General features: G+C 33.6%; 1 protein-coding gene across 2 annotated transcripts in view; it reads right to left on the bottom strand.

Annotated features, from left to right (window-relative positions):
* The window catches only part of Cfap299 (cilia and flagella associated protein 299), a 594340-nt gene that overhangs the window by 464875 nt on the left and 111352 nt on the right, over positions 1-18113 (bottom strand). The window lies entirely within an intron of this gene.

Genomic DNA, 18113 nt, shown 5'->3' on the forward strand with positions numbered 1-18113 from the left:
TTTCTCTCTCTCTCTCTCTCTCTCTCTCTCTCTCTCTCTCTCTCTCTCTCCATATATATATATTCTTTCTTTATCTCTCACTCCTGTGCTTCTTAGGCTTTGGCAACCACCTTCCATCCTCTTCTCAGCCCATGTACCCCTGACTTTGCTAAAAAAAATAAATAATAAATGTCACATAATCACTCACGTCCACTCTGCTTTCTTGTCCCCCATTTTCCACAAACTCCCCCCAAATCTTAGAAACTGACATCTTAATAAAAGTAAACTAAAATATCTTAATGTAGTACATATGTTTTTTTAAAGGGAAGTTTTATTTTATTCTCCCAAAGGGATTTTTTTTTAATTCCTTCCATTCTTCCAAAGAAAAAAAACTTCTTATGGGAAGATTTTAAGCAAACTTTGAGTAGAAATTAAAATTTAAGGAAAGAACAAATAAACAAAAAGTAAAGTATAAAATTAAAGTAAAAATGCTAGGCAGGAAAGCCCCTTTACCACACTGACAAGCATCTCCTTGGTGTGCTGTTAAGGCTTTCTCTGGACATATATTCCAGGACAGAAATACCAGATTTTCATGGAGCCTGTGTAATAATATAACCTGTGTAATATCTTCTATTTTTCCCCCAAATTCATTGAAGTAGCTCAGGCTTCCTAACACAACATAGCTGTCATCAATCTAGTACAAACATCTTATCATCTTCCTAGACTATCAATTTATCCTTTCCAGGACTACGTATCAATTTGACCTCTCTACTGCATGCAGAGAATTTTTCTTCCTAAATGCAAAACGGATAGTACCTAGTACTTAAATAGTTTCCCATTATTCATAAATATAAAACATAGTCCTCTTCTAGGAAGACTAACCTGGGCAGCCCCATCTCCTACCTGGATCTCCCTGCCCTCTCTACCCCAGCCATGTTGCTGGCATCTTTCCCTCATGCTTGCAAGGATCTGTCTACCACCAAGTTAATGTCTACTCAATCACCCCACCTCACCGCAGTCACCTGCCTACAGAAGGCATTCATAACCTCCCAAACCAAGGCAACCTCCCCATGATAATTCCATATACCACCCCCTCACAGCAATGGACACAGTTTAAATTATGCATCTACTTCCATGATTGTTTAATTAGTATCTTATTTTTCCACTGTATTATAAAGCTCACACAGGTATGGATCATGTTTCTTTGCTCAAAAAGTCACCTCCTAGTTCCTAGCACTATACCTGGCACAGAGTAGACACACAACAAATTATTTGTTGAATGAATGTATGATTATGATGCATTAGCAAATTGAAGCTTCAACTTTAATATTGTGGTTTCCCTTTCAAATCAATCTAAAAAGTATCTTTTTTTTCATCTTCTTTGTGTGGAGAGCAAAAAGGTGAATAAAACAACATCTACCCTTGAAGGGGCTTGTAGCCTGAAAGTGGTAGAAGGTTTATAATATAAAATTTATAGCAACAACTAAGAAATCACATAATAATCCAGTATTCTAATAAATCCATACATTAAAATAACCCTATGAAGGAAGTACTCTCATTAACTCCTTCAAGATCACACAGGTAATAAACAGAGAAATCATGTTCCTAATGCTAGGGGTCTCTGTATCCAGAACCATTGCTCTTAGGACCAGTATGACACTGCCTCTCGTGAGAACAGCAAGAACATAATAAAGTCATATAAAAAGTTCTATGGAAACCCACTGGATAGGAAACTTGCAAAGGCACAATAACATTTTATTGGGCTTTGAATGAGCAAGAGATGCTCACCAGGAAAAAAAAAATGTGGAAGGAGGAGGTCAATCCAGACAATGAGAACCACAAAAAACAAATTGATATTAAATGTGCCCTTATATTTAGGGACCAACCACTAGATCAGAAGGAATGCTAGAAATCACAAAAATTAACTGGAGGCCAAGCTGTGAAGGGTTTTGAGTCCTAGGTTAAAGGGTTTTAACTTTATCTTGTAGATGATGAGGTAGCACTACAGGGTTTTGAACAGGTAGCGGTATTAGAATGAAGTCTGAAAAGTTCAGTTTTAGAAAAATATGCAAGAATCATGCTTGCTCCTCTACCTCTCCAAGACATTTTCTTCCACGACCTTCACATTCCACCTCATACAGTTCCTCTGGGAAGCCTTCCCCAACTACTTCTCTCACCAGCTAGATCAGAGTCTCCTTTTTGTTTTTAAAAATCATTTTTTCTATAGCTCCTCTAGAGTATTATTCTTACACCTACTGCAGCTTGTAATTATGTTTCCAGGGTAAATCCATGAGTCAAGAACAGAGTTAGATATGCAGTAATCAAAGCCATAGGCATAAATGAGAAAAGCAAAGAGGAAGACAAAGAAGTGAGAGACCAATAGAATACCATCATAGTAAGGTTAAGAGAAGATTTGAGGAAATAGTCAAAAAGGATTCCTGAAAGCAGAAGAAAAACCAAGGAAGAGGTGTGTAATAGTAGGCAAGAACGTAGATAAACTAGAGGAGGTGTTAGTCTTAAATGATCAATGCTGAGCAGAGAACATGCAGCATTAAGAGAAGATCAGCATTGAACTTGGGTTTTTTCAGAATAACTCCAATGAAATAATGGGAGTTATTTAAGGATGGAAAATAAAAGGAGCAAACACAGACTACATCTTAAAGAAATGTATAAAAGTAGCCTTAAGGGTATCTGGAAGGATACTGTGTTCGATCCTCAGCACCACATAAAAATAAAATATATTGTGTAAACCTATAACTAAACAATAAATATTTTTTTTAAAACCATTAGCCTCAATGATTTTTATCTCATATCACTAAAGTACAAAACACAATATTTTATTTCCCCCTTACTTTATTTACCAAATCACCTGCTAAGCTGATACTCATGGAAACCTCCAAATAAGTTGCAAATATTGGTAAAATTTGATTCTGACCCCACAATGGTCTTGAATATAATAGTGATGTAGTACTACACATATTCATCCAGAGTTAAACATTTTATACTGTGAAAAAAGTGAGAAAAAGATTCCATTACAGCATTTTATAAAAGCAATGATCAAGAATAATTAACAATGGACCACCCAAAACATTCAAGAATTTCAAATTATTGACCTTGTGGTAAAATACTACACAGCTGAATAGAGTAGAGCAGAACCAAGATACTGAAAATGTCAGAATGCCAAAATAATCATCATAATTAAAATAATAAATAATAATAATAATAAAATAATAATTAAAATTCATCCTGAAGAATAACACCTTCTGAAGTACTGCACTTAATGTGTTTCATTTTCTCTACTATGGTATAAAAAAGAAAAAAACAGTGACACCTTTAAACACTATAGACACTTTTTTCTGTATTTAAGATGAGAAAAACTCAAATTGTTCAAAAAATTCTTAGAGCCCTATCTAAGGTAACATGAATATTTTCTTAAATTTTAATTCATTTTAATAAATTAATATATTTCCATATAAAATATGAATTTATAGATCATAAAAGTTTACCAAAACATAAATACCTATATATAAAAATGCATTCATATAAGTTTGCAGATTTATTTATAAATCAAATTCATAGATAACATATTATTTTAATTATAGAAGCAAACACTGTTAAAAAAATTGATTCCACCATTAAACAGATTGCACTAATTGATTATTGATACTTTTGTTCCCAACCATTTAAAATAATTTAAAACTCAATAAGCACAAATTCATATTGTAAATAGAAATAACCAAGGGCAGTGATAAGGTAAGCTAGAATTACAGGGGCTCAAATTATATTACAAATTATCAGAAATGTTCATCATCATGCATTGATCTGTAAGTCCCAGGACAGCACGTTTTAAAAAGCTTCAGTGGATTTTAACCCACTAAGCAATCAGAATAATCTTAGGCTTAGATGACTGTCACTTAGCAGTTACTTGTCTACATTTTGTTTAAGTAAATAAGATAACCTTCCATTTGGTTATTCCAGTAATTTTGAGTACTTTAAGGATCCAGGAAATCTAAAGTGCCACATTGAGCCCGTAGGCGACTGATGGAGAGGAAAAGAAAGGTTTTAAAAAAAGAACTAAAATCACTTCCTGTGGTAAACATTTTAGAACCCATCCAGAACAGTCTGTACCAATATTGTGGGTTTGTTGGTATCTTATTTATGAGCATCGGAAACAGACTTGCACTGGTGCCATGCTTTGAGTAGAAAGCACGTGTGAGACAGATGGAACTGTATTTCCATCAGATGCAATTAAACACTTATTGAATACACTGCCAAATACCACAAATACTAAACCATTCTAGAATAAATCTACTATTGCTTTGACAGCAGTTTCAACAAAATAACAGGTTAATCCAACAAATGAGAAGACTAAGTACACTGAGCTGGTGGAGTTATTGCAATTTAAAATAAGATGGTTTGGTACAGCCTAATTTTATTAATACAGCACAGTCTGCACGGATTTAAACTTAAGGATTTTATTTTAATGAAAGACATCAGGCTGTTGTATGTGAAAAATTAGGAAACAGCTTTCAAATGAGCTCTCCCAAGAAGAATCTAATAAGTCAGAAGGAAAGAAGAGTGAAGCTGTTTTCCATGCAGTGGAGAGGCCACTAGGGAGGCCACTCCAAGGCTACTTACTCATCAGGACACCATTTTCTCATGGGTTCCCATCACCTTTTGGGAATCCCTCACTGACGTCACAAGAGAGAATAGTTATGATAGCAAAATTAAATTATTAATGTATTGATTAGCCAGAAGTCACTAGTGATGCTGGTCAGGCAGGTTTAGTTAAGATGAAAACCTCCAACTATGGTAGGCTAAGCATGCAGATGGATGTGTAGCTGAGCATTTCAATCCAAAAAATAACTTATTTTGAAACAAAAATGCAAAGTGTCTCATTTAAACAAACAATAGATGAAGTCAATAAAATAAGCAGGTTTCTAAATCCCTTGGAACTGTTAGCTATTAATATTTATTTTATATAAGTAAAATGTAAGATATAAAATGGCAAAGTTTAGTGGAAAGATACAAGACATATTTTGCCAACATACTCCAGAATAGATGTTTTAATCAGAGAGTATTGTTTTTAATGTTTATGGGGGGAGACTTTAAGAGGAGATAGAACTAAAATGGCAGAAGTAGTTACTGTACCTAAATCCCCACATACAATGGTCCTACATACTTTAATAGAAATTAAACAAAAAAATGTTTAAAATGCATTAAGTTTTCCCTCTTAAATATTTTACACTTGGATGAATATAAAAAAAAATCTGAGCACTTACTATTAATAAGATACATACATAAATCAAAATACAAAAAGATAAAGATAAAGGATTTAAAAAGGTAAATGAATTAAATAGTAGCAATATGTTCAGCAATGTAGAAATGTCAGAAACATTAGATTCAATGTTAAATTATTACATGGTAAATAATAACAATGCTATAGAAAGAACATTCAATCTAAATCATATTATCATACTATTAGAATAATATGCCTAGTAAAACATACAGAACAATAAAATTCTTCAAATGAATATGGTGCAGCCAAATTATGATGTGCCATATAAAAATTACATACACGTTTGTTGCAACATTATTCACAATAGCCAAGATGTGGAAACAATCTAAGTGTCCATCAATCAATAAATGCATAAAGAAATGGGACTTATACACAATGTAACACGAGACAGCCATGAAAAATAAACGAAATCTTGTCATCTGCAATGGTATGATAAAACTGGAGACCATTGTGTTAAGTAAAATAAACAGCCAAGGAAAGACTGGTACCACATGATATCACTCATGTGGAATCTTAAGTAGTTGATTCCATAGAAGTTGAGAGTAGAAAGGTCTATCCCACAGGCCAGAGAGAGTAGGAGACTGGGAAAGTGTAGGGAAAGATTAATCAAGAGGTACTAAGTTACAGTTAGATAGTAGCATGAATTTCTGCATAGCAGGGTGTCTTAGGTAACAATAATATACCATGCATTTCAAAAAGCTAGAAAAACGAGTCTGAGAGTTTTCATCATAATGAATGATAAATATCTGGGGAGAGATATTCAAACATTACCCAATGTATATATTATATGTGTATGTATACTATTCCATGGTATCCCACTAGTATGCATTAAACATAAACATATTAAAGCATAAACATAAATATTTATATTTTCATACATTCATAAAAACATATAAATTTAAAAATTCTGTTGTCATAAAATGTTCAATGACTTATAACATAGTCTATAATATACTATCAGGTTAAAAAAGTAAGGTTCAAAATGGAAGATATGATGTTATCCAAATTTTAAATAGTATATAAAATATAGATTAATATATATAGAAAAACTCAGAGGTAAGGAACATATCAAAATATCAAAAACACTGGTAGAGGGCTGGTGCTGTAGCTCAGTGGCAGAGCACTTGCCTGCATGCATGAGGCACTGGGTTCAATCCTCAGCACTACATAAAAACAAACAAATTAAATAAAGGTATTCTGTCCATCTACAACTACAAAAAATAAAAATAAAAAATCCTGCTGGTAGACAATATAATTTTTGCTATGTTTTATAAAGAAATATATGTCATTTATATAAAAAGTTACTTTTAGAATAGTATTGATTTTATTTTACTGAATAATATATCCTTTAAAAGTAGCATATTTCTATTTTATTTCAAATGTCTTATCAAAGTCAAGTAAGAAAATTAAATCAAAATAATTATAGAAGGCACTTGTTAATTAACAAAACTTTCACAATTAGTTTGAGAAACTCTCGACAAACTAGTTGGTATGAACTGTAAAATTACTTGAGTAGAAAATGGGGACTTTTTTCTAAATAAAGAGAAAAATGAATAACTATAATTCATTTTTTAACCCACATGAAAAATTTAACAATGACCAAGATTGGCTGCTAAATCATTCTTTATATGATTTCCTAAAATGTTATTTTAATATATAGGCAAAATGTGTTCTTGCTGTGGATCCTTTTTTGCTAGAAAAGTAAGCCATGCAGGTATACATTTCAGGAAGGAAATGAGAGTTTCAGCCAAATTAAATAGTTTTTTCTTCTTTCTCTTGCTACCTTCATTATAAAACATAAGTTAATAACTGAATTTTAATGCTGTAGATTGATACCAAATCTATAAACTTTAGCCTATTTATATATTCTTTAACAGAATGAAATAAAATTTAGAATATAAACTGGAATTGTTTTCTTTTAAAACATATGCAGTGAAATGGACACAGTTCTCTCTTTAGACTATAATGGAAAAGGGGCTGGGCTTGGAGTCAGATCTACTGTTATTAACACTCTCCCCTGCCATATATGACCATTTTGACTTTCCAAGTTTTCACCACATACATTAATATAGTCTTTAATTCCACAAACAAAGAGGATTTGTTATAGTCTCGTCACTAAAACATAGAGGTGGCATTAGAATAAGAGAGAGACAGAGCAACCAGGTCCCAGAACTTTCCTTTAGAGATTTATTACAATGGAGTGAAAGCTCTAACAAAATATATGAATAACTACTGTGCTTTTTTTTTTAAAAAAAAGGCAATAAACATAACTGGCAAAAAGTTAAAAAGAAGAGGGTGCTTAGTTAGTTTGAATGGACAAAGAAGACTGCTAAGCTTCACTGACCTTTGAGCCAAGTCCTGAAGAATAAGGAGCCATACCTGTTGGACATGCAGCAGAACAGTCCAAGAAGGAGGAGAGGCAAGTGCAGGTAAAATGACAAAGCACCTGACACGTGAAGTATGGATGGGAAGCGAGGGTGGCCAGAGGGCCACAAGCAAGCTTCGAGTGCTGCGAGACAGCTCCAAGACTGGGCTACTGTCAGATCATGTCGGGACAAAGCAGCATGCAAGGAGTTTTTACTCTACATATAAAGGAAATCAAACAAAGGTTTTAAGCAAGGAAGTTATCTTATTAGATATGTATTTTAAATACACACGTACTACCTGTTATGTGAAGGACTACAGGAAAACAAAAAATGGGAGTGGTTAGGGTACTTTGAAGGTGAGGTGGTCTAGGACTGTGGAGTTGGGGGTAATGGGAACAGCTTGAGATACATTTTGAAGGTAGAAGCTATAGATCTTGTTGGTAGGCTGATCTTGAGGGTTGTGATCTCGGGAAATGCTGATGGCATTCACTGAATTGGGAAAAAGAGGAAGAGGAAGAGATTTGGATGAAGAATTGGAGCAGGACTCAACCAAGCTGTTACCTTGGGAAATATGATGTATATAGATTTTGCAGTATACAAGGACAGAGATTCAGACTCCAGCTCATAGATAGGCAAGAGCAGGACATAAACTTCTGAGTCATTAGCACATTTGTGGTTTTAAAACCATGGGAATGCATACGTGTACAATTAGAAAAGATAATTACAAATATCATATCTGCTGGTGAAAGATTGTTTTCAGCAAGTCTTTTGGTTCTGATATTTTGACAGCTGGGGCTTGGCTGACACTGGAAAGTCTGATCCTCTTAGGATCAGCCAGTTATGAGAGATAGTAAAATCTTCATCTGGAAGTACCCCTTTTACGTGCAAACCAGCCAGTTCAAAACCCAGATTCCTCCTAATGCTTGCTTGCTTTCTTTCTTTCTTTCTTTCTTTCTTTCTTTCTTTCTTTCTTCCTTTCTTTTTAAAAATGTTTTCTTACTAGAGCTTTATAGTTATACCTAGTATTTGGGTTAATCCCAACAAACTCAGGCATGCATGGAATTCAATTTCATTTCATGGTCCACTCCTTTTCCTTCTCTCTCCTCCTCCCTCCCCTTCCCTGTTCTCATTCTTCTCCTCTGCTAGACTTTATTTCACTTGTCCATTTATTTATATTTGATTGGTTCTTTTTACTTATACACAGTAATGAAATTTCCTGTGGTATAGTTATATATGCACATAACATGAATTTTTAAATAATCCATTCCTCATTGTCTTCCCTTCCCATCCCTCCACTTTGCAACAGCACAATTCACAATAACCAAATTATGGAATCAATACAGGTGCCCATCAGTAGATGAATGGATTAAGAAACTGGGATATATATATATATGAATTCTAATCAACCATAAAGCAGAATGAAATTATGGTTAATGCCCGTTTTGGGGATTCCTACTTAGCTCTCACATTCCAGGCCACTATCCCCTCTCCTAATCACCCTATAGCCTAATGAAATTTTTCAAACTAGCTAATTCCAGTCCTGCTTCCCCTGCCTTGTTTTGTCTTTCCTGTGGAAGTACAATAAAGGCTTTGCCCTTGTCTTCCCTTTCCTCCATCTCCTGACCATGGTGATGCTTTGGGACATGACAAAGAGGCCCCCTCCAAATAGGAACTGAAAGTAAAAAATTATCTACTCAATGCAATTGTTTCCTGATCTTTGTACCTCACCATACCTGTGTAATAGTAAAACCTACACTTTAAAACAAAGATCCATAAGCCATGGAAATTCTAAATTCAAACATTCTAGCATTATTAAAGAAAAAAAGATATCATACTAAACCAAGCTGTACTTCTCTTTGGCTCCCAAACACACACTCTCGAAATCCTTCTACTTCCCCCTACAAAAATGATCCTCTGCCTTTAACAATTATTTTCCCTGGGTCCCCAAAGAACTAGCTTATCCTAATGAATCATGATGTACTTATTTTTCACAAAAATCCTCATCATTAATTCTTCTTGGAGATAAGTGTCACAGTAGAATGGGTAGAGAATAGTGATGGGAGGGGAGGGGAAGGAGGTATAGGGAGGACAGCAGAATACAACTGACACTAGGATTACTGTATATATACACATGGATGTATAACCAATGTGATCCTGCAATTTGTACACGTGGAAAAATGAGAATTCATACCCTATTTGAATCAAATGTATAATATGTCAAGATCATTGTATTGTCTTGAGCAACTAATAAAAATAATAATAATAAAGTGTATTGTACTGCTCAAAATAAAAACCAAAGACCTTAATCTATGAAATTTGGTGAGAATGAACAGAAAGTAAAAGTTTCCTAAATTTACTATACAAATATATGAGTTGTATAATATCATGTTTGAACCACCAACAAAGCATTTCCTTAGTTGGAGAGAAAAAAATAGCTGTTACCTTGTGTCCTATTTACTATTATTTTTTAGTTGTAAATGGACACAATATCTTTATTTTATTTGTTTATTTTTTTATGTAGTGCCAGGGATCAAACTCAGTCCCTCATGCATGTTAAGCAAGCACTCTACCACTGAGCCACTATTTGTGACTTTTTAACTACTGTATTTGTACACAAAGGTATATATATATATATTCCTCTTACATAACACGTTTTCTAGAAAATTGTTCCCTTTTTTAAAAAAATGGAACAAAACTCATTAAATTTTTTATCAAATGGGATTCAGAATTCTAACCCTAATTTACTGATTTTATTTTAATGAACATTTTAAACTTACAGAAAACCTGGCATACCATCTACACTAATTCTGGTTTTAAACCATGAAACTATCCTTAGGATTTTTATAAATTTTTGCTCATTAAAACAATCATTACATAAAACACATGGTCTTCCCTGAAAAGCATATAATAATTATTTTTATTAAAGTTAAATAATTTTGATTCATAGCTAAATGACATCCATATTAGACAAACTATTAAACAAAGCATTACATGTCAGAATACTTTCACTCCTGGTAAAATTGTAAAATGCTAAATTTAACACTTGCCAGGAGATTGACAAGCTACTTGTGTACTTTTAAAATTAATAATTTGCCTTTCCCAAAATGGAGAGGCAAATAAGACAAATTAACCAAGAAAAATCCTCTTTAAAAAAAATACTAGGAAAACTAAATTTATATAATAAAAATTATAGATAAGATTTTGTCTTTGAAATGGCAATAATTCCTGTGTAGAATCATTTTCTGAACTACTAGATAATTGTGATGGTTGCAATGTTATGCATAATCACTTCTTAATGTATTGGATTTAAAAATGCAGTATTATAGAACAAATGTATTTGATTTTTTTAAATGTCAATTTTAGCAAAAAAAACCACCCTGATATCTATAAAAGTTTAATAAATGCAAAGAATGTAAGTAGGAAATTCTTAGAATCTATAAATTATACTATATGGAATAATAATAATAGAATGTGTACCCCATTGGTTCAGCAATTACTCAGTATCTAACATCTATTTCCATCCAGGAATTCTGCTGGGTATAAGACAGTGGTGTTTTCTAGAACCATAGGTGTTACACTCTAAGGAAGCTGAGAAAGTAGAAGCAAATGTAGGTGTGACTTGTAAATCAATGTCAGGTGCCCAATCAGACAGACAAGAATAGGCATGTATTATATGCACACTAAATAACAGCTTAAATTGATTATTTTTGTATGTTCAGTCAATTTTTCCACCATAGTGACATAACTAAAACTAAAATAATGCTACAGCAAAGCAGCATCTAGAAACAGGAAGAAGGGAGGCCAAGCTACATGAAATATTAAAACACACTAAGGACAAGAAGACAGCTCTGCACAACAGAATGTTGTAGTACACAAGAGCAACAACATGTAGATATATACAAAGTCAAGTTGCAATTAGAAAGATGCTCATGTCTGCAGCATCTTCTGGTTACTCCAGCAGGTTGTCACAGGTGATCAGGCACAAGGGATACTAATTTCTGTTAACCAAACCCCCCAAGAGAAGGATGTAAAACCAGACAGCAAATTTGTTATGGGAATTAAGACTGCCAAGTAAACTAATAAATTTGCATCAGCAAGTAATCATCTTGCTTCTTTAACCAGGAAATTATAGCAATAAAGCAAAAATCAGAAGTTTGCTTCCCTGGCCATGGATTAAAACAAAAGCAGATAACTAAATAAACTTAAATGTCAATAAAAAGAAAGCTATAATTAGATTGTACCTATAGGATATATTTGCAAAGTAGACAGGAAAGTTTGAGTGCTATGGTAGAGTAGTCAGAACTTAATTTTGAAATTTATTACATTAAAGCACTAATGTATCAGGTAGGTACAAGAGCAGAAAAATGAACCCTGATTCCTCACACCAGCAATAAAGAAAAGGCCAGCAGTCTGAAGAAAAGTCCTTCTTTATCTGTAACCTTGCCTCCTGTACTTCTTTCACTAGATGAATGTCCCCACGACATTTGTGACACAGCCAAGCTAAATGAAGGATTGTATTTGCTTTCTACATCTGTGCTCCTTGTCTTCCATAGTATCTTCTGCCTTCTTGTGACACACACCAAAGTTGAAATTTCATCCAGCAATGTACTCTGAATTTCTATGCTGCCATAAATCAAAATGCTAAGATGAACTACTTGGTAGGCAAATGGAGAAAAGTGCCGACTTCAGTGCTTACCAACATCAAGCAATGATCAAGGAGCAGTAGTGTGAAATTGTTTTGTTTTTGTTTTTAATAGCAAAAGTACCTTTAGAATAACCTTGTTGAAGAATTAAGGCTTACATCTTCCACCTAGCAGGAAGCTAATAGGTCTATCTCCAGGAAGAATATGGAAAAAGTAGAAAAGAAACCTGGGAGGACAGAACAATATTGGCTCCAGCTGACCCTTTCTTTCAATCTAAATAAATCTCATTGCTCTTTAAGGACAAGAAATATGGCAACCACAAATAAAAACCTATATAAATGCTTAAGGCAGAAGATCTTTTGTCTGGAAGCCCCAGAAGAGGGCAGCAAACAGCATGGGGCCTCATAGCACTCACCCCTCCAAACAGTGATGAGAAATGACATTATGTCATCATCCAACTCCAGATTCCAAGCTGAACATCTTGCTTTCAACAGGGTATTTCCTTCAGAGAAAACATCATATATTCAGTTGATTAAGAGTAGTTGCCATGGGGTTGGGGTTGTGACTCAGCAGCAGAGCACTTGCCTAGCATCTGGGAGGCACTGGGTTTAATTCTCAGCACTGCATATAAATAAACAATAAAGGTCCACTGACAACTTAAATTTTTTAAAAAAAGAGTGGTTACCACACAGTTGGTTTGTTGCTCTGTTTCTTACCTAGCACAGAGGCTGGCACATGGTAAAGCACAATCAATAAACACTTAGGAACAACTGGTGATGCTTACAACATCTCAATTGCAATCACAGTCTATTCTTAATTCTCTGAGACAATATTCCAGTACCCATGAATGGGAATTTTGTTTTCAAAATACATCAGGACTCATCCATCCAGTCTCTTGTGTTATTCTGCAGGGGTTGTTGCAATTGTGTCCAGTTTACTACTTATACCTACAAATGTTTAATATGTTTTAATATTCTTAAGAGTGCTCTTCACATATTTGTTTATATCTATAGTCAATAGTATTTTTATTCAAAATTATTATTTTTTATTTTATATGTACCAAAATTATATTAGTATTTTGTCCAAAGTTTTTAATATTTTATGTCAAGCCTATTGTGGTCATGTCATTTTAAAAATTAACATGTATGAGCTTGGAGGTATATAGCTATGTGTTATATCATTTTCCATCATAATCATAGAAAACAGAAAAGGTATTGAGCCATCATGGCATTACCATCTAGCTCATATTCCCATGGATGAATTATAAACAGAATATGGCTCCCTACTGGCTATCTCTCTTCCATCAAGGATTTTAAAGACCTAAATATATGATTATAGCATCTTGATAACTGCAATGTAGGAAAAGCCTATGAGTATTAATTATAAATGAAATATCAAAATTTGCATTTTATGTCCTGAGCTTCCATACTTGCACATTTTATCAATTCTGCTAGGCAGACAGCTTGATTTCCCTCAACCTCTAAGCCTGCTCTATTCTGTATCATCGCTGTTGATGCTAATAACCAAGATGTTTAGCTGAAAAGGGCTTAAATTAGAATCCCTCTCTTCCTTCTAGAATCAAATGAAAAGGTACCTGAGAACATTGTAGATGAGAATTCATCTCCCTTCTCTTTTCTTTCCAACTGCCAACTGTGAAGAATCAAACAAAAATATGGTGCAAGATAACTGGAGATTGATGTTCCTTGGTCTTATTAACTAGTCAAAACCTGGAGTCTCCATATTTAAATAAAATCTCACAAATATCATAATTCTTAATTAAAAATACTTCTAGAAAAGTAAAATAGGTTTATATACTTGGGAAGTAAGACCCATTTTGCAGTTTTATATTCTTCAGCAAATTAAAGAAAGCAATTCAAAGACTTAAGGGATTTCTCATTAGAAAAGGAGTATATTAAACTATACTATGGAAATTCTTATTATGGGAAGCTAAGTATTTTATTGCAAGTTCTGTAAAGGTTAAAGCATTAATAAGTTTCAATCAGTTTTTAATTTAATTGTTAAGGTATTTTAAATACAACATATTGGCCTTGATTTCCATTAAATTCACAGTGGTCTTCAGAAGTAGAAGAGGTTGTGAACCTTGCACTACTCAGACAAACTGTATGGCTCCCAACACACAACTTCCTCCCACTTTGAGCCCTGCCTCCACCTCCATGCATGCCTAACATCTTATCTCACACCACCTGGGACACTGTGCAAAAACTCAGCCCAACTAATGAGAGCCCCAGCCATTAAGGGCCAATGAACTAATTGCAGTAGGATTTTTAATGGACCAATGGATCAATGCTGCCCCCTACAGAGACTATACAAACTGAGGCTAAGAAAAGTATTAGAGCTGCCCAGGCAGAACCATTCATCTGTTTTCATGTCTCTAGGCAGCCAAAACCTTTTCCAAACTTCTGGTGGGGTATGATCACACAGAGACAAACACAGTGACTAAGGACACTTGTCTGCAGAGAAACACAGGAAACCTGGCAGAGCAAAAGAAGACAAAATTTCCCCCCATTATTGCACTATATCCATACAGATCAATCCAATCAATGCCTTTTTCTTAAGAGAAAAAAGCTGAGGGCATAACTTTCATTTTAGTCAACCAAAGACAAATCAATCTACTGTCCTATTACTTTAGAGCCATGATTTCTTCCTCCAGCAATCAAACCTGAACCCTGTATCCCAACTTGGTGAGCAAGGGCTGAAGGAGAAACCCTGCTTCTTTGGAATTTGCATCTCACAAGCATGACCTAGATAACACTGGTAGAATTTGGCCCATGGGCCCTATGAGTATGGAAGCCATTGGAATTTGAAGACCTCCTCTAGCAAACAATGGTAGAGGGGTACTCAGTGCCTTTCTAGCGAGGAAGCTTGTACATTGTCCCCATTTCCATGGATGGCTTATAGACACCAAGTATTTAAATATTACCTAAGATTAAACAAACAAAACTTAATGGTCACTAATGTGCTTAGGTTAGAACTTGGTGACTAGGTTAGAACAATAAAAGGGCTACAATGCTTCATCATGAAATTTAATTTAGAGTCATTATCTAAGGCATTTTGAAGAGAATAAAAATGAATTACAATAAATGAAATTAAAAGAATAAAGACTAAAATTTGGTTCAACATTTACCATATATGCTTGATCTATCCCTTTTTTCTTTCCTTTTTTTATTTTTATTAATTTTAAACCAAATCCCTCCATGTCATTTACCATATTTCTATAGATATCACAGAAAAGATATTGCTACATAATTATGATTATACCTAAAACTTTAACAAAACTTCATTAATATCATTTAATATTAAGTCCACAATCCAAAAATGTTTTTTTGTGTTTGGTTTGTTAAAGTTGGCATCATAAAAGTCCATACATTTAATTTAGCTTTTTAAATTCTTTAATCAAGAATAATTCCCTTCCCACCTAGCCACCAATACCTTTAACTTGTTGGAGAAATTGTGTTGATTGTCTTGAAAATATCTCCCATCCTGGATTTTTCTGATTGCTTCCTCATTCAGAGTTCAAATTATTCTTTTATCACCCATATATCATGAAAACTATAGTTATAGATAAAGGTCTTGTCAGGGTCAGATTCAGCTTCTTAGCAACATTATTTTATAGGTGGTGCTATTAGATACATACAGCCTCAGGAGACATCTGGTGCCTAGCTATCTCCTTAATGATGCTAAGCCTACCTGGTACAACAACCTGGTCCTTCTATTACAGGCTTTCTCTTAATGGTTTTAGCATTCATTGATGATAATGACTAATTCAATTATTTCAATAACATTGCAAATGTGATTTGATAGTGTTGTTATTCCTTCTATAAATTTTAGATGGAATTTTTCTGTAAAGAATGTTCTTTCATCACCAGGGGCCATTTTTATCCTGAGATACAATTTGTATAATATTCACTGCCGTGGTCTGGCTGGGCACAATTCACAAGCCACTTATCAAGCAGAAACGAACTTTATTTTTAGAACATACACACGCACCACACAAGCTCTTCAGGAATTCCCTCAGAGCCCAACTGCCACCACCAGCTTCCCACAAGCCTCTCAACCCCCCCACTCCTCCTGCTCTTGAGGCCAATTGGCTGGGTTGTGTGGGCAGAGCCAAAAGAGTCCCCCAATGAGCAGCTCCGTGGTCTGAAAGGGCTCCTTCAGCTGTGGCTCTCAACAATTCACAAGAAAAATGTTTATTGTCCTCTATGAAAGATATATAAAAATATAAGCACAAAAAATGAGAGTACTGTCTATACCGATTGCATTAGTTGATACTGACATCTGTAATAATTTTTCTCATCTAATTTTTTTCTATAACAAAATTCCATTTATAATGAAAAATTAAAACGTGTTACATAATTTTTTTTTTCTGAGAAAGGTAAATTTACAAGGTAAAAATGACTGTGACTACATAATATGTTATTGGTATTTACTTCATTTATACCCACATACTACTTTTAAATTACTTTTATAAAACATATTGATTAACATGATGATGCTGTTTTTTTAGTATCTTCAATGAATATGATTTCGGGCTTTTTAGTAAAAATAATTTTTTATATATGATCTCTCTAATTAATCATTGTAATAGAGCATTATAGTCACAGAGTAACTGAAGTTAACAATATTTAGCAAAGTTTGTTAAAAACAAAGTGTTCAGCAAGAGACCCAATTTAAATTTTATATTTGTCATTTAATGACTGTTTCTTTGAGTTTGTTTTTGGAAAAAATACAGCAATACTACTTTACAAAATTGTTGTGAGGACAAAAGTAAATTAGTAAAAGACTGGACACACAGTGCCTTAGTGTAAAATGTGAGCAAATGTTGTTAGATTATTGAAAACATGTAGTATTGCTACCTTTTCTAACTTTGGTCCAGGGAAAACCGATTCATCTTTTTCTCTTCCACCTTGCTCCTTATTTTTGTAACCTGAACAGTTTAAAAAACATATATGTCACTATTGCCTGCATGCCAAGACATTTTATTAAGTGTATGTGCTGAAACTTTCTCATTTTTTGTTTGACTTAAGACATTTCTTGGGAGAACTCTAATCTTGAATGGTATTTTAATCATTCCAAAAAGAATACTTTATTGGTGATATAATTAAATAAATGATAGAAATATCATTAGACAAAAGTGATAATTTGTGATATTTCACTATAAATTTACTCTCAACCTCTAATTACCTATTCATGGTGAAAGAAAAGAAAAAAGGTGGTAAGAGCCATACTGATAGTACTGCAAAGAGTTTAATGTGTACTTTCTTATTGATCTAGTACACACTTCTGGTAAAAGAATTCCAAAATGAACACATTTCCTTGAATTCTATATTCCCAGATAGAGTTGCCACCTGTGCAGTTATGGAGCCATTTTACAAGATCTTCTAGCTCCTCTGCTTCTTTTATTACTACAGTTTTAGATAGTAATTCTTTTGCATATAATAACTCAAAATATGTGCATCCCTTTATCTTCAAATTCCATATATGCCAGGAACAAATCTCTCGTCTCTCCACTTCTTGAAATGGGATATCAAAATTAAGTGTTTTATATCAACAGTTAGACATGTATCCATTCCTAAATATAAACCAGGCTTACACTGGAAAATTCTTAGATGCACAGTATAAACATGGAGAAAAACACATGGCTGCATTGCTATCATATATATTATCATCATATATTAACTGTTAATAAATATATAATAATTAATAATAATAAATGTATGATAATTTATTATGATCCAAAGAGTGACATTTTCATATATATATATATATATATATATATATATATATATATATATATATATATAT

The sequence above is a fragment of the Marmota marmota genome, unplaced genomic scaffold, assembly GCF_001458135.2.
Source record: "Marmota marmota marmota unplaced genomic scaffold, marMar, whole genome shotgun sequence".
Classification (NCBI taxonomy): domain Eukaryota; kingdom Metazoa; phylum Chordata; class Mammalia; order Rodentia; family Sciuridae; genus Marmota; species Marmota marmota.